At 37.0% G+C, this 13412-nt stretch overlaps 1 pseudogene; it reads right to left on the reverse strand.

Moving 5' to 3' along the window:
• Positions 1 to 7564: 7564 nt before the first annotated feature.
• On the reverse strand, positions 7565 to 11488 carry LOC131900070 (heat shock protein HSP 90-beta-like; annotated as a pseudogene).
• Between the last annotated feature and the right edge of the window lie 1924 nt (positions 11489 to 13412).

Consider the following 13412-nt stretch of genomic DNA (forward strand, 5'->3'; position numbering starts at 1 on the left):
GTAATGCAAGGAGGGTTGATGGTCCACAATCTCAGGTCCTTCACCTCCAATCTCTGCTGGCAGCATGTCAGGCATCTTATATGCCATCCCTGGCAACACTGGGATTTGTATTATGACTTCCTGTGTTGCTCAATTTGTTTAGTTTACTTCAGTTCATTTACAGTTTTTGTGAATGAATTGTAGAATATACCATGAAGAGAAAATGGGAGATTGTGAACTTCCTCCATTTTAGAAATTATAAGTTATGATTTTGCTTTATAATTTTAGAAGCAAAATTCTCAGTTGTTGAATCTAAATGTGCACTTGTTTCAACACTGTCTTTCTCTATATTTACTTTGCAAGCAATTTTACATGTCCTTAAATCATACAGTTGTGCCATTGCCAGAAGGGATTAAGGCCTGTGGCAACTAACCCAGGGCAGCTGCCCAACATAATCACACTCGAGGATAAATGATATCATGGCAACTGTTCATAGTATTCTTGTGCTCTAATTAAAGATGGCAAGTTCAGAGCCAAATTTTAATTATGCTAAGGAAATCAGAAGATTCAATGCTGTTTGAGCTGTCCCTAGACTCCATAAGCAGCGTATGTAAAATATTCATTTTAAGCCATGATCTTAGCATACAGATAGTTGGATATATTCTGACCTTTCTTATAAATTTGAAAAGTTGTGGTGGTGTTTACATTTTTTAACTGTAATTCCTAATTTGGTATTTAAATTTGGGCAGCATTTGTATATCTTGAGAACAACAATCTTAATAAATTATATTATATATTCTAAAGAGAAACTCAGAGATAAAGGAACAAATCAATTTTCTTTAAATAACATAGGAACTTACAGGGTGAGTAACTCAGATCTGAAATGCTTGAGATCAAACTTGGTTTGGATTTTAGACATTATCATGAGATACCATGGAGATGGGAACCAAATTTCATGACAATGTTTCTTCATGTTTCTTATATACATTATACATACATCTTGAAGATAAATTTAAATAATAAAAGTTTAAGTATACCTAAAGAATGACTATGATTTATAAAATGAAGTCAGTTGTAAATGTTTGAACTGTGATATCATGTTTTAGTACAATATCTTTCAGAATTTGAAGGATTTGGGATTTCACATTTTTGAGTTAGAGATATTGTATCTATAGTTAATGACATCAACCACTTTATATGTCTTCCCCTTGTGTCAGTTTGATTAAATCATATTAAATGGAAATTAATAACTTAAATAACTATATACCTTAATAAAATTAAGTTCTACAGTCTGAATTAATAATTGGTCTACCTAGAATATTTAATTTTCTTAGTTTTGTTCAGAGTACAAAGAAAAGTAACAAACAAAAAGCATTCTGTTAATTTATGGATAACGTATTTCTATTAGAAAATAAATGAAAGTGAGTATTAATTCTATATTTAAAGTAAATTACTACAGTCATTATAATTATGCTATACATGACTATTTTCAAATAATGTTTTAAAATTTATCAAAAACACTCACTTAGAAGCAATAACAATTCAGACAAAGCATAGAACATTTATTCATGCTCTAGGTCTTATTCTGGGTATGATTTGTAGCTGAAATTTTTCCTGTGTCCCACCCAGTCTGCAGTTGCTCAGACCCAAGTAAACATGCAGAAGCTTATATTAATTAAAACTGCTCAGCCATTAGCTCAGACCTACCACTGACTAGCTCTTACTCTTAAACTCAGCTCATTTTTGTTAATCATTATGTTGCTACGTGTTCCATGGCTTTGCCTGTGTGCCATTACATGCTGCTCCCTGGACAGCAGGCTGGTGTCTCCTGACTCAGCCTTTCTCTTCCCAGAATTCTCCTTGTCTGCTTATCCTGCCTATACTTCCTGCCTGGCTACTGGCCAGTCAGTGTTTTATTAAGCCAGTGTACAAAAGCATTATACCACGGCAACTTGTTTTTTCATGTATCTGTTCAACTACTGTTGAGAATATACAAATATGTTACATTTTTGCAAATTTAAATTATCTCAATCTGGGCATGTTCACATAACATTTCTGACTTTAGAAAAAAAATCTTGGTAAAATTAAGTTCAGTACCTACATGCTGTTTCTTATCTCCATAGCTAAAGGAGCTGGGAATTTTAACTTTTTGGAAAAAATAGGATTATTAGAGACTACCTGTTGAATTTAAGATATGATAAACATTGATATTCAAATGAATAACATAGATCACATTACTTTTCAGTATATTATTTGTGGAAGTTATCAATCTAATATTTTAGAACAGAAAATAATTATAGGCTATAACACCTACTTTATAGTATAAGAATTATCCTTTTCTCAAAGTGTTCTTTACATGTTGAAAATCCTTGAGTGTCATTGTTTTATGTCAACTGATGTCATCCTTATTTTCTTTAGGACTTGAGATCACAGAAATGACTGACTTTCAGATATCAAGTCAGAGACACTTTTCTAGAAGACTCCACAGTCTTTGTTGTAATTGTTTCGTTGTTGTTTAACAGTGAACTTGTTCATTTTAATTATAAAACTGAATAAAACTAGAATCAATTTGGAATAGAGAACCTCCTTTAAGAAAATGCTTCCATTGGATTGTCATTTGGACATGTCTGTGGGACATCTTGATTGTGAATTTTTTTAGGAGGGCCCTCAGTGGGTATTTCCATCTCCAGGAAAGTAGATCTGGACTTTATAAGTAAAGCTTAACAGAACTGGGGGTGGGTGTGGGGGGAAGCCAGTATGTAGCAGTGATTCATGGTTCCTGCCTCTATTCCTGCTTGTGTTCCTCTTCTGACTTCCTTCATTGATGAATTGTGCCAAATACATCCTTTCCTCTCCAAGTGCCTTTCAATCAGGGTGTTTATCATGGTCACAGGAAGCAAACTGGAACATACAGGGATAGTTTTTTATAAACTGCTAAGATGTTAAATCATCTTTAACAACCTAAGTTGTCTCATCACCTTTTTTTATATCTATCTAGTGTCCACATTATCCTTGAGTCACACCTATACTTTTGGGTGTTCTTTGTTCTTTCCTAGCATACAATTCTTTTCATTTTCAGTAAACTACATTCTCTTTCACCATGGATCCCAGCTTTTCCTGGGTGGAGGTCTGTAAAAATAACCCTTTACACAGCTATTGGTGGCAGTGTTGGGTGGATTTGCTTCCCCATTATGCCAACTACTAGCATATTTCATAGCATAATGACATAAAAACTCATATGAAAGAGATATGAAATAAAAGTTGCTGGTATTTATTATAAAGTGATAAGCTAAAGGAGAAATTAAATTCAAATAAAATTTGGAATCATCCACTTAGATATAATTTAAATAGAGCCTAGATTGCTAAGTCATTAAGGTATGACACAGATATTTCTCAGTTTGAGTGAAAACACAGTTGTCATATATTAATGATAAGTTGATAATTGTTTCATTTAAGTTATAGGGTATGTATGGAAATAGATAAAGTAGAGATAGTGCTGCAAAATCCTGTTTTCAAAGATATTAATCTTATGCTTCAGAAATTTATAGTATTTTTCTAGTTTTACATTTGTGTGTGTGTGTGTGTGTGTGTGTGTGTGTGTGTGTGTATACACATGTGCCATGACATACATGTGGAAGTAAGAGAATAACTTGCTCTTCTGTCCAGGAGTCATTTCTCTCCATCCACCATGTACATCAAGGAGATTTAACTCAGTCTGTGAGTCTTAACAGCAACTACCTTTGGATAACTTATTAGTAAGCTGATTTCTGGAGAAAACTAGTTTTCTCATGCTTGGCAATCATTGATTGTCTGTATCTCTTCATCTAGGGATAGGACTCAGTGCAATTTCCCTTATCCAACTAGTTTCAGGTCTTGTTTATTCTGCTTGTATTTTTTCCTTAATTCAATGAGAAATTGTTCTGTTTTTCTTCTTTTTATATTTAATTTGAAATTTCTCTCTTCCTTACACTATAACTTGTAAACTTGCTATTATTCTCTAAGCAGTGCCAAAATTCAGGAGCCTGTCTCTATTGGGATATGGGATATATTAAGTAGCTGTGTAACTATGGGCTTATTCTCTGTTTTCATTTTATAATTACTATGTTTGAGTTGACCATAATATCCGATATATAATCTTTCTGTGGACAATGAATGGTATAGTGAATCCTAATTAGTGAACTCAGTACATCTCTATAAATATCATGTATTCTTAGAGAAAACCTGCTGTCTTGCAAAAAGAAAGCTTTTTGCTCACACCATTGCTGAACTTGATATATTAAATGAAGAGACATACAAAGGCAGCACAAAAATACTACAGTTACTCAAAAAAATATAGGAACAACTTGCCATTGTGAACATCAGTCACCTGAAAAGACAGAATCGAGGCAAAAGGAAGGGAAAAATTAACAGCCCTTCCAACTTTTGCTTGTCTTGTTCTATAATTTATACTGTGGACCTTTGCCCCACACACTTCCCTACACACAATTTTTATGATTTATGGCAAGTTTCTATTTGAATTTATATGAATTCCCCATGCTTTTATTTTTAACATTAAATGAGTGGTGTCAGTTAATATTTAGGGAGCTGTTTTCATCTTGAGGTAGCCAATAATGGAATATTGAATTTCTATTTTCATGCTAATAAATAGATTTTATTCTTAATTTCTCCCATAAAACACTGTTAAATGTCTTTATTATTAAAGTCACTAACAAATGGCAAAGAGATTAACTTTAAAAATAATGTTGCTATAAAAAATATCTCATTTCCTGAACCTGGAAACTGCTATAAGGGAAATATTTGATTTGCATATTTACATCTGAGCAACAGGAAAATGTTGTCAAGCTCTCTTTTCTTAATTTCATGTATGTACTAGTAGGACTGCTAGTGTGAGATTGTTGTAGATTCAGTATTGCAAATTTACCATAGAGCCTTTATTTAAAGTATACCTCAAAACTGGAAGGTGAGAAGTAGAAAAAGGCAAGTTACATTTTGCTTTCTCATAAAAGCTACTCTATGAAATAGAATTATAGCTGAGCAATGCTTAATAAAAATAGAACTAGCCCTTCCCTTGGCTGATCACAGAAAAGGAGAAACAGACTGTATTTGGGATAAAATCAACCTTTAGAATGGATATATGAGATACATAAAAATTGTGATAAACCATCATCTTTTCATTTAATATTATGTTACCAAAAGTTTTTTTCCAAGTCTGAGTTTTTGTTCAGCACAATTTAAAGTATATTCAGTGGGCCTATGGAGATAGCTTATTCAGTAAAGCACTTGCTATGATATCATAAGGAATTGTTTGCATTCTCAGCAACTAGGGGCATTGTTGGATGCAGTAGTGCATGTCTTTAATCCTAGTGAAAGGGGAGGCTGAGACTGAGAATAATTGTGTCTGGCTGATGAGCTACCCAGTCCTGACAAATTAGTGAGCTCCAGGTTCAGGGAGAGATCCTGTCTCAAAATGAAAACTAGCAATGGAAGAAAAAAAGAAAAAAAAAATCAACCTCTGATTTCCACAGAACCATATAAGCTCTTTCTCACAAATAAAACACAGCATGATCAAAATTTCTTTCCTTATCAAGGAGTAATATTTGTCTAGTCATACAAATCAATGCAGGAACTGAATGGCTATGAAAGAAAAAAATCTAAGAATGTTTTACAATAACCCATTTTTTATTCTTTGGCTGGTCCCTCAACTACAACAGAAGAGATTGATAATATGAAAGGTCAATACAGCAAGAAATCCCAGTATTATCTGTAGTTCATGTGGTTTTTTTATTTTATTACTTGCCCTGACATCATGAACTTTAAATGGTCACAAATAAAAAGCCCACATCTTTTCTCATCTTTCACGAGAACTGTAAGACGAGCATAGGATGCTGTGAACAGCTCAGAATAAAGGCAAGGCGAGTCTAACTCAGTATCTGACCCATCAAAATAAGCACCTGATAGGATCATACTTAAAACTTCCCATTTCTTAAGATTTTGTTTGGTCTGGTCATTTTGACACGTGGGCTCTCCATTGAGGCTTTGTTCTCCATGGCTGTCCAGCTTTGTGTGGCATTTCCTTGGACAGTCTCTCTCTAAAATACTGCCAAAGTCAAGGTACTCCTCAGCATAAAGATATTCCATACAGATAGTCTTTGTTTTTTCTTCTTCAACTGAAGGCTGACTCATCGACAAAGGCAATTCTGCTGGGCAAAGGCTTCGCTTCGGTGTTATTTTCTTAAAGCTGCATAATAATTTGTTAAGTCCATCTCCTCCGGGCCTCTTCACCTTTGCCAGGCTGATGATCAGGGTCTTTCTACCAGTCATGTTTTAGGGTCTTCGATTTGGTGAGCCTGGGGTGATTCCTTCCATTAAGGGACAGCCTTCAGCGCAGCTCAATCTTAATCTGAATGTGCACATTGAGCGTTATCACATAAAAAGAGGGGAAGTTGATTTCCAGCTTACACGACAGCCAGAACAGAAGCATTGTGGGATCAACTGATAAAGTCCAACACTATCAGGCCAAATCCACCAAAGTAGGCGTGAGTCACAGATCACCCAGACCCAATGGAGGCATGGACATGTGGAGGTTGACACTTCCCCTGCCTGTAGGCACTCTGCTTCCTCTTGAAACTTCCTGGCCACCGGTAATCAAGCGCACAACAGAACCAGGGTTAGGAAAGTCAAAGCGGCGGTCGGTTGTCCAAGTGCTTCTGAAAATTTTTGCCTAGTAAGCTGGCAGTCAATGACATCACAAAGCCCACCCGCATATGCGCAGTACGCCAGTGCCAGTGTGGACGCTAGCTTAGCTGCTTTCACCAACTTCAGCCACCTGAGGATGAATATTACACGGGTTGGATAGGTTTGGAAAAGTACTTGTGGTACCTTATGACTTTACAGGAATGATATTAAATCTGCTTCCTTTTCTAAGCAAAGAAACTAAACTACACACTGTTTTGTCCTGGTTAGGTACCAGAAAAAATAACTGCTTTCAGTCTCAGATGTGGTAGTAGGTACATTGAAAGCTTAGACCACTTACAAAACCATGTGTCATAGATATCACATGGTGAAATCATGTGTTTATGTAGACTGGCACATCTTAGTGTTCCTATCTTTGAATAGAGCTGTAAAAGTATTCATTTAGATAAACCAGTGACCCAGCTTCCTCTGGATAAGGATGGGGGAGTAGTTCACATTCCATGATTTTTTTTAATTACCTAGGGCTTATATTATTTATACTGCTTATTTATGTTTATACTTTTAATTTTTCATACTTTTAATTTCAGAACAAAATAAAACACAAAAAAGAATAATACACAATATGCATCCCTGCTATTATGTGGGAGATTTTCTTGCCTTGAGGCACAAAGACAGAGTAGAAGAAATCCTCTAGACAAGAACAGAGTACTAGGTGGGTCAGGTCCAGTCAAGGCTGCAGGGGTAGCCACAGAGAAACTATAATAAAGGACATAGGCTTCCAAGGGTTCTACTTATTCCATTCGAGAGGCATCCTCATTACCTCATCTCCCTTGAATGGGGAATCTCATCAGGAACAGCAACACTGGGATTCTCTGTTGTCACCTCATCTTCATCAATGTTGAGAGATCCCCCTCATGTGTTTGCAGAGATTCTCAAGCTTTGCTTTGCTCTCTTCCATCTTATTTTTTTCCTAGCTCCAGGCCTTCCTTAATCAGCAAGACCAGGCAGGCTCTGTGCATCAAGTTCCTTGAGATGCTGCACACAGTACTCATCAATTGGTTGAGTGATATACACACACCACCTCACAGTCATCATCATCTGAGTCACCAACTCAGAAAAGAGCTCAAGGCACTCCTTCACAATGTTTTTGGGGTAACATTCAGGATTTTGCTCCACTGGAGTATTTCTCCAGAGGTATTCAGGGGCAGGTCCTTAGAGTCAACAGCACCACAGATGAAGTTGAGGTACTCATTGTTAGGAGTCCCACAAATACTCCAAGCTAAACAACTGTCACATATATGTAGAGGGTTTAGGTTGCTCAACAAAGGCAGAGCTGGCCACCTGCTCTTTGCTCTCACCAGTGATAAAGTAGATGGAGTTTTGTGTCGACTTCATGAAAGACACATATCCAAACAGGGCAGTTATCTCATCTCCAGTCTTAGAGGTATGATAGTTGAAGAGCTCAGAGATGTGCTCACAGTGGAATCTTTAGGGATTCCAAGTTTTCGATTCTTGGAGAAGGACTTGGGAAATTTCTAGTCATTCTCTTTGTTTTCAGCCAACTCAGAAAAGAGCTCAAGGCACGCCTTCACAATGTTTTTGGAGTAACATTCAGGATTTTGCTCCACTGGAGCATTTCTCCAGAGGTATTCAGGGGCAAGTCCTTAGAGTCAACAGCACCACAGATGAAGTTGAGGTACTCATTGTTAGGAGTCCCACAAATACTCCGAACTAAACAACTGTCACATATATGTAGAGGGCTTAGGTTGGTCCCATGCAGGCTCCCTGGTTGTTGCTTCAGACTCTGTGAGTTCCTATGAGCCAGGTTAGTTGTTTCTGTAGATTTTCTTGTGATGTTCTTGACCCCTATGGCTCCTATGATCTTTCCTCCCTCTCTTCAGCAGGATTTCTGAGCTCTGTATAATGTTTGGCTGTAGGTCTCTGTATCTGTTTTCATCAGTTATTGGATGAGGATTCTCTGATGACAATTGAGGTAGTCACAAATCTGATCACAGGAGATGGCCAATTCAGGCTACATAACCACTATTGGTAGGAGTCTTAGATGGGGTCATCCTTGTAGATTCCTGGGAAATTCCCTTATACCAGTTTTCTACCTAACCCCCCAAAGCTCCTCCCTTTCCAGGCATCTCTTTCAGTAGACTCTCCCTCCACCCACCCATCAACCCAAACATTCAAGTTCCCATCCCCATCCTCCCCGAGTCTACCCTGGAGGTTTATTCTATTTCCACTTTCCAGGGAGATCTATGTGTCTCCCCTTGGGCACTTGTCATTATGTCGCCTCTTTGAGTCTGTGGATAGTTGCATGGTTATCCTTTACAGTTAATATTCACTTATCAGTGACTACATACCATGTTTATTTTTCTGGATCTGGCTTGTCTCACTCAGGATGATTTTTTTTTTCAAGTTTCATCCATTTGCCTTCAAATTTCATGTCGTCATTGTTTTTAACACCTGAGTAATACTCTAGTGTATAAATGTACCACATTTTCTTTATCTATTCTTCAGTTGAGGAGCATCTATGTTGTTTCCATGTTCTGGCTATTACAAATAAAGCTGTTATGAACATATTTGAGGAAGTGTTCATGTAGTATGATTGAGCATCCTTTGGGTATATGTCCAAAGTGGTACTGCTGGGTCTTGCTGTCCCTAATGCTTTGGCTGGCTCTTGGGAACCTATTCATCATACTGGTTTGCCTCGACCAGCCTAAAGACAAAGGAAGGCGTTTAGTCCTACCTCAACTTGATATGGCATGCTTTGTTGATACCCATGAAAGGCCTGCCCCCTTTTGAACAGAAACAGAGGAGGCATGGTTTTGGATGGCAGAGGAGACATAGGAGGAGGGAATGGGAGGGGAGAAATGAGGGAAAACTGGAGTTGGGATATAAAATAAATAAATAAATTTTAAAATGTTATATAAGAGAAAAGAAATATATCCTATATTATGATTTTATTTATATAAAACTATACTAACTATAGCTATAACACTTCTAACAAGAAAAGTTTTGACCATATATTGTGTTTTGTTGCTTAGTGACTTACATCTTCCTCAATACAATCTATATGGATCAGCAATCACTGTATTCCCATTTTAGGGATAAAGAAAATTAGGCAAAAAATAGTGTAAAAAAAAGATTAAATAAAGGTTGGATAGATGGCTCAGCAGTTAAAAGCTCTGGTTGCTCTTCCAAGTGTCCTGAGTTAAATTCCCATCACCAACATGGGGACTAATAACTGCTGATGACTATAGTCCATGGGGTCTGGTTACCTTTTCTTGTGTGCATACATACAGAGAAAACACCCATATACATAAATAAATAAATACTTAGTTTAATAACTTTATATTTTAAAAAGGTTCAACAAATTGACCAATGCCAAACAGTTGCTGAGTAATTTATAGTGCACTAGTTTGCATAGTACTGAAATACAAGCTTAAGTGTTGTCAGATACTAATGTACAGGCTAAATATTAGTATATCTTAATATTAAAAGTTCTTCTGGGCTAGGGAGATGGCTCAGCCATTAAGAGCTCTTGCTGTTCTTCCACATGATTCAGTTTCAATTTCCAGCATCCACAAGGCCACTACCTTAGTAACCCTAGTCTCTGGGGATCTGATACACTCTTCTAGCTTCTGTAGGCACTAGGTACTATAAGGTATATAGATATACATGCAAACAAATCATCCATATACACTAAACAAATAAAAAAATAAAAGTGCAAATAAAGCTGAGGTAGTCAGGTACCAGCTTATCCCAGCTGTCCATGATAAACACATGACAGACATACAATGTGATGTTGTTCTTATTCTCAAAAAGGTTAAAGGGAAATCATCAAAGAATGAAGAGCAATGCCCTGAGTTCTAACAGTAGAGTAGTGCTTAAGTGCCAAGTGGTCTTCCCAATCACTGGGGAGGATCTTCTAGAATTCACCATATTCTTCTTGAGTGATGTCATCAGGGTTTATGGTACAAATAGGCAAGTCTTATTCACCTCTTCCTGATCCTGTGTTTCTTCTTTGTTTTTGTTTTGTTATCTTTGCCATTGTTGTACTCCTCATTGGATCCCACATCTTCAGTCTTAGGCTTCTCCTTTTCATCCTTATCTTCCTTCTCTTTCTCACCTCTCCTTGCTCTACCTCATCATCACTGATCTCATTTTCTTATTTGTTCTTCAAATAGAGGGTGAAGGGGTAGCCTATGAACTGTGAGTGTTTCTTCACTACTTCTTTGACCCTCTTCTCCTCTAGGTATTCTGTCTTGTCTTCTTTGAGGTGAGGATCACTTTGATAACCAAGCCAATGAGCTCACAACGGTCTGAACCAACTGAAGGGTCCATGAGCAGAACACTCCCAGGTATACTGCTTAGCATGAGTATACTTTGTGATAGCAAGCACTTTCTCTGTCACTGGATTTACCAAGCAGAATCAGATACCACACTGCCCAATCACAGAGGTGTCTGGACCAGCCTGGAGAGACTTCATGAATTCTTTTGTGCCAGACTTAGAAATAGTTCTCAAGTTATTTATGAGATCAGCCTTGGTCATGCCAATGCCTGTGTCCAACAAAGTCAGGGTGCACTTCTGAGGGTTGAGGATGATGTCAATTTTCAGTTCTTTACCACTGTTGAACTTGGAAGGATCTGTCAGACTTTCATTGTGAATCTTATCCAAGGCATCAGAAACATTAAAGATCAACTCCAGAAGGAAATTTTCTTGGTTTGAGTAGAAAGGTTTGATGATAACATACATGAGCTGAGTGATTTCTACCTCTTCCACTCCATGTTGCACTTCATTAGGCATCTTGACAGGAAAGCCAAATAGTAGTGCAGAGAAGGGTCAGGGCAGACTGGGACTGACTTTCACACCAAGACTAGACTGCATGGGAGAGCTGGCTCATGAGAGAGTGCCTCAACAAAGCTTATATTTACATGTTTGAGGCAATTTAAGAAGAAATGTATACCTAGAGAAATGACACAGTGGTTAACAATGAGTTCTACTCTCCCAGAGGACCTGAATTCAGTTCCCAGAACACAGCATGCAGCTCACAATCACCTGTAGCTCCAACTATAGGAATCAAAACCCTCTGGTCTCAGCCCCTACCTGCTCATGTGCACATAGCCCCCCACTGCCACACATACCCGTGCCCCAAGCATGCACACACACAATCACACATATACATACTCTTCAACAAAATAGTATAAATCCTTGAAATAATCAAAACGAAGATGGTAATTATGAGTTGCTTCCAGTTCTTTACTTCATTTTTATCACACTAAACAGAAGTCCCATGTATTTCATCTTTCTTAGCCTTTAGTTTCCTTTTACTATTGATTTTCTTAATACTTGTCTAACAAATTTGCTAGAAAAATATTTAACAGAGAGATAAATACATAATGCTGGTTCTTCAAAAGGGTCTGATAGTACAATTATATATGAATATGTCATAAGAAACCTTCAAGTCTTATTATGCTTTCAATTACAATGATAAACACAATGACCAAAAGCAGCTTGAGGAGGAAGAGACTGGCTTACAGGTTACAGTACATCATCAGGGGAAGCCAAAGCAAGAATTCAAAGGAATTTGGAGGCAATAAGTCCAGACCAAGGAAGAGCACTGCCTCTTGGCTTGCTTGTTTATGGTTAGTTTGGCCTGCTTTCTTTCTTCCTTTTTTTATTTTTAATTTATTGAAAATAGATTTTTTTCATACAATATATTTTGACTACTGTTTCTCCTCACTAGACTACTAATATTTCTTCCCTACCTCACCTTCCATATGGATCCACCCTTCCATTCTCCCCATTGAAAACAAACAGGGATCTAGAAGACTATAGTATAATATAATATAATATAATATAATATAATATAATATAATATAATATAATATAATATAATATAATAATTTCCATCCTTAGTGCATGAGCTGACGTTTGGGAGCCCACTACCTATGGTGGGACAACTTGCACAGTCTTGGTGCAGGGGGGAGGGGCTTGGACCTGCCTCAACTGAATGTACCAGGCTCTGCTGACTCCCCATGGGAAACTTTGCCTTGTCTTTGGAGGGAATGGGGAATGGGGTGGCGGGGGGAAGACTAGAGGGTGGGGGAAGGGAAGAGAGGGGATCTGTCATTGGTATGTAAAATGAATAAATTTTTTTAAGAAAAAATATATAATATAACATAACATAATATAGTATAATAATGCCATAAAACAAAATCAAACAAATAAGAATGTGACAAAACATACAGGAAGAAAAGAGCCCAATAAAGGGGACAAGAAAAAGATATAGAAGCAGAGACACACTTGTTTGCACATTCAAGAATCCCATAAAAACACAAAACTGGAAGCCATAATATATACACAAAACCTGTAGATTTTTTAAAAAAGATAAATAAACAAACAAGTAAAGAAAAAAAGGAAAGGAAAGAAAAGAAAATTAAAATGAAGAATAAAAATAAAATAAAATAAAATTTAAATAAGCCTTGACATGACAATGTGAGACAAGGAACAATCCTAGTTTTCTTCCACAGTGAGACTGCATTGGAGAAAACTAAGTTGTCATTTGCAAGTGGTTGTCAATTGGAGATAGCTTCTGGGTTAGGGATGGTGGTCTTCTTGTACAACCCAGGACCACAGTCAAATAAAATAAATAGAGATACAAGCATGTATGCACAATGATAGTGAAACTAACATTTAAAACACAAGATGCATCCTAGAGCTATCAAGT

The sequence above is a fragment of the Peromyscus eremicus genome, chromosome X (assembly GCF_949786415.1).
Source record: "Peromyscus eremicus chromosome X, PerEre_H2_v1, whole genome shotgun sequence".
Lineage (NCBI taxonomy): Eukaryota > Metazoa > Chordata > Mammalia > Rodentia > Cricetidae > Peromyscus > Peromyscus eremicus.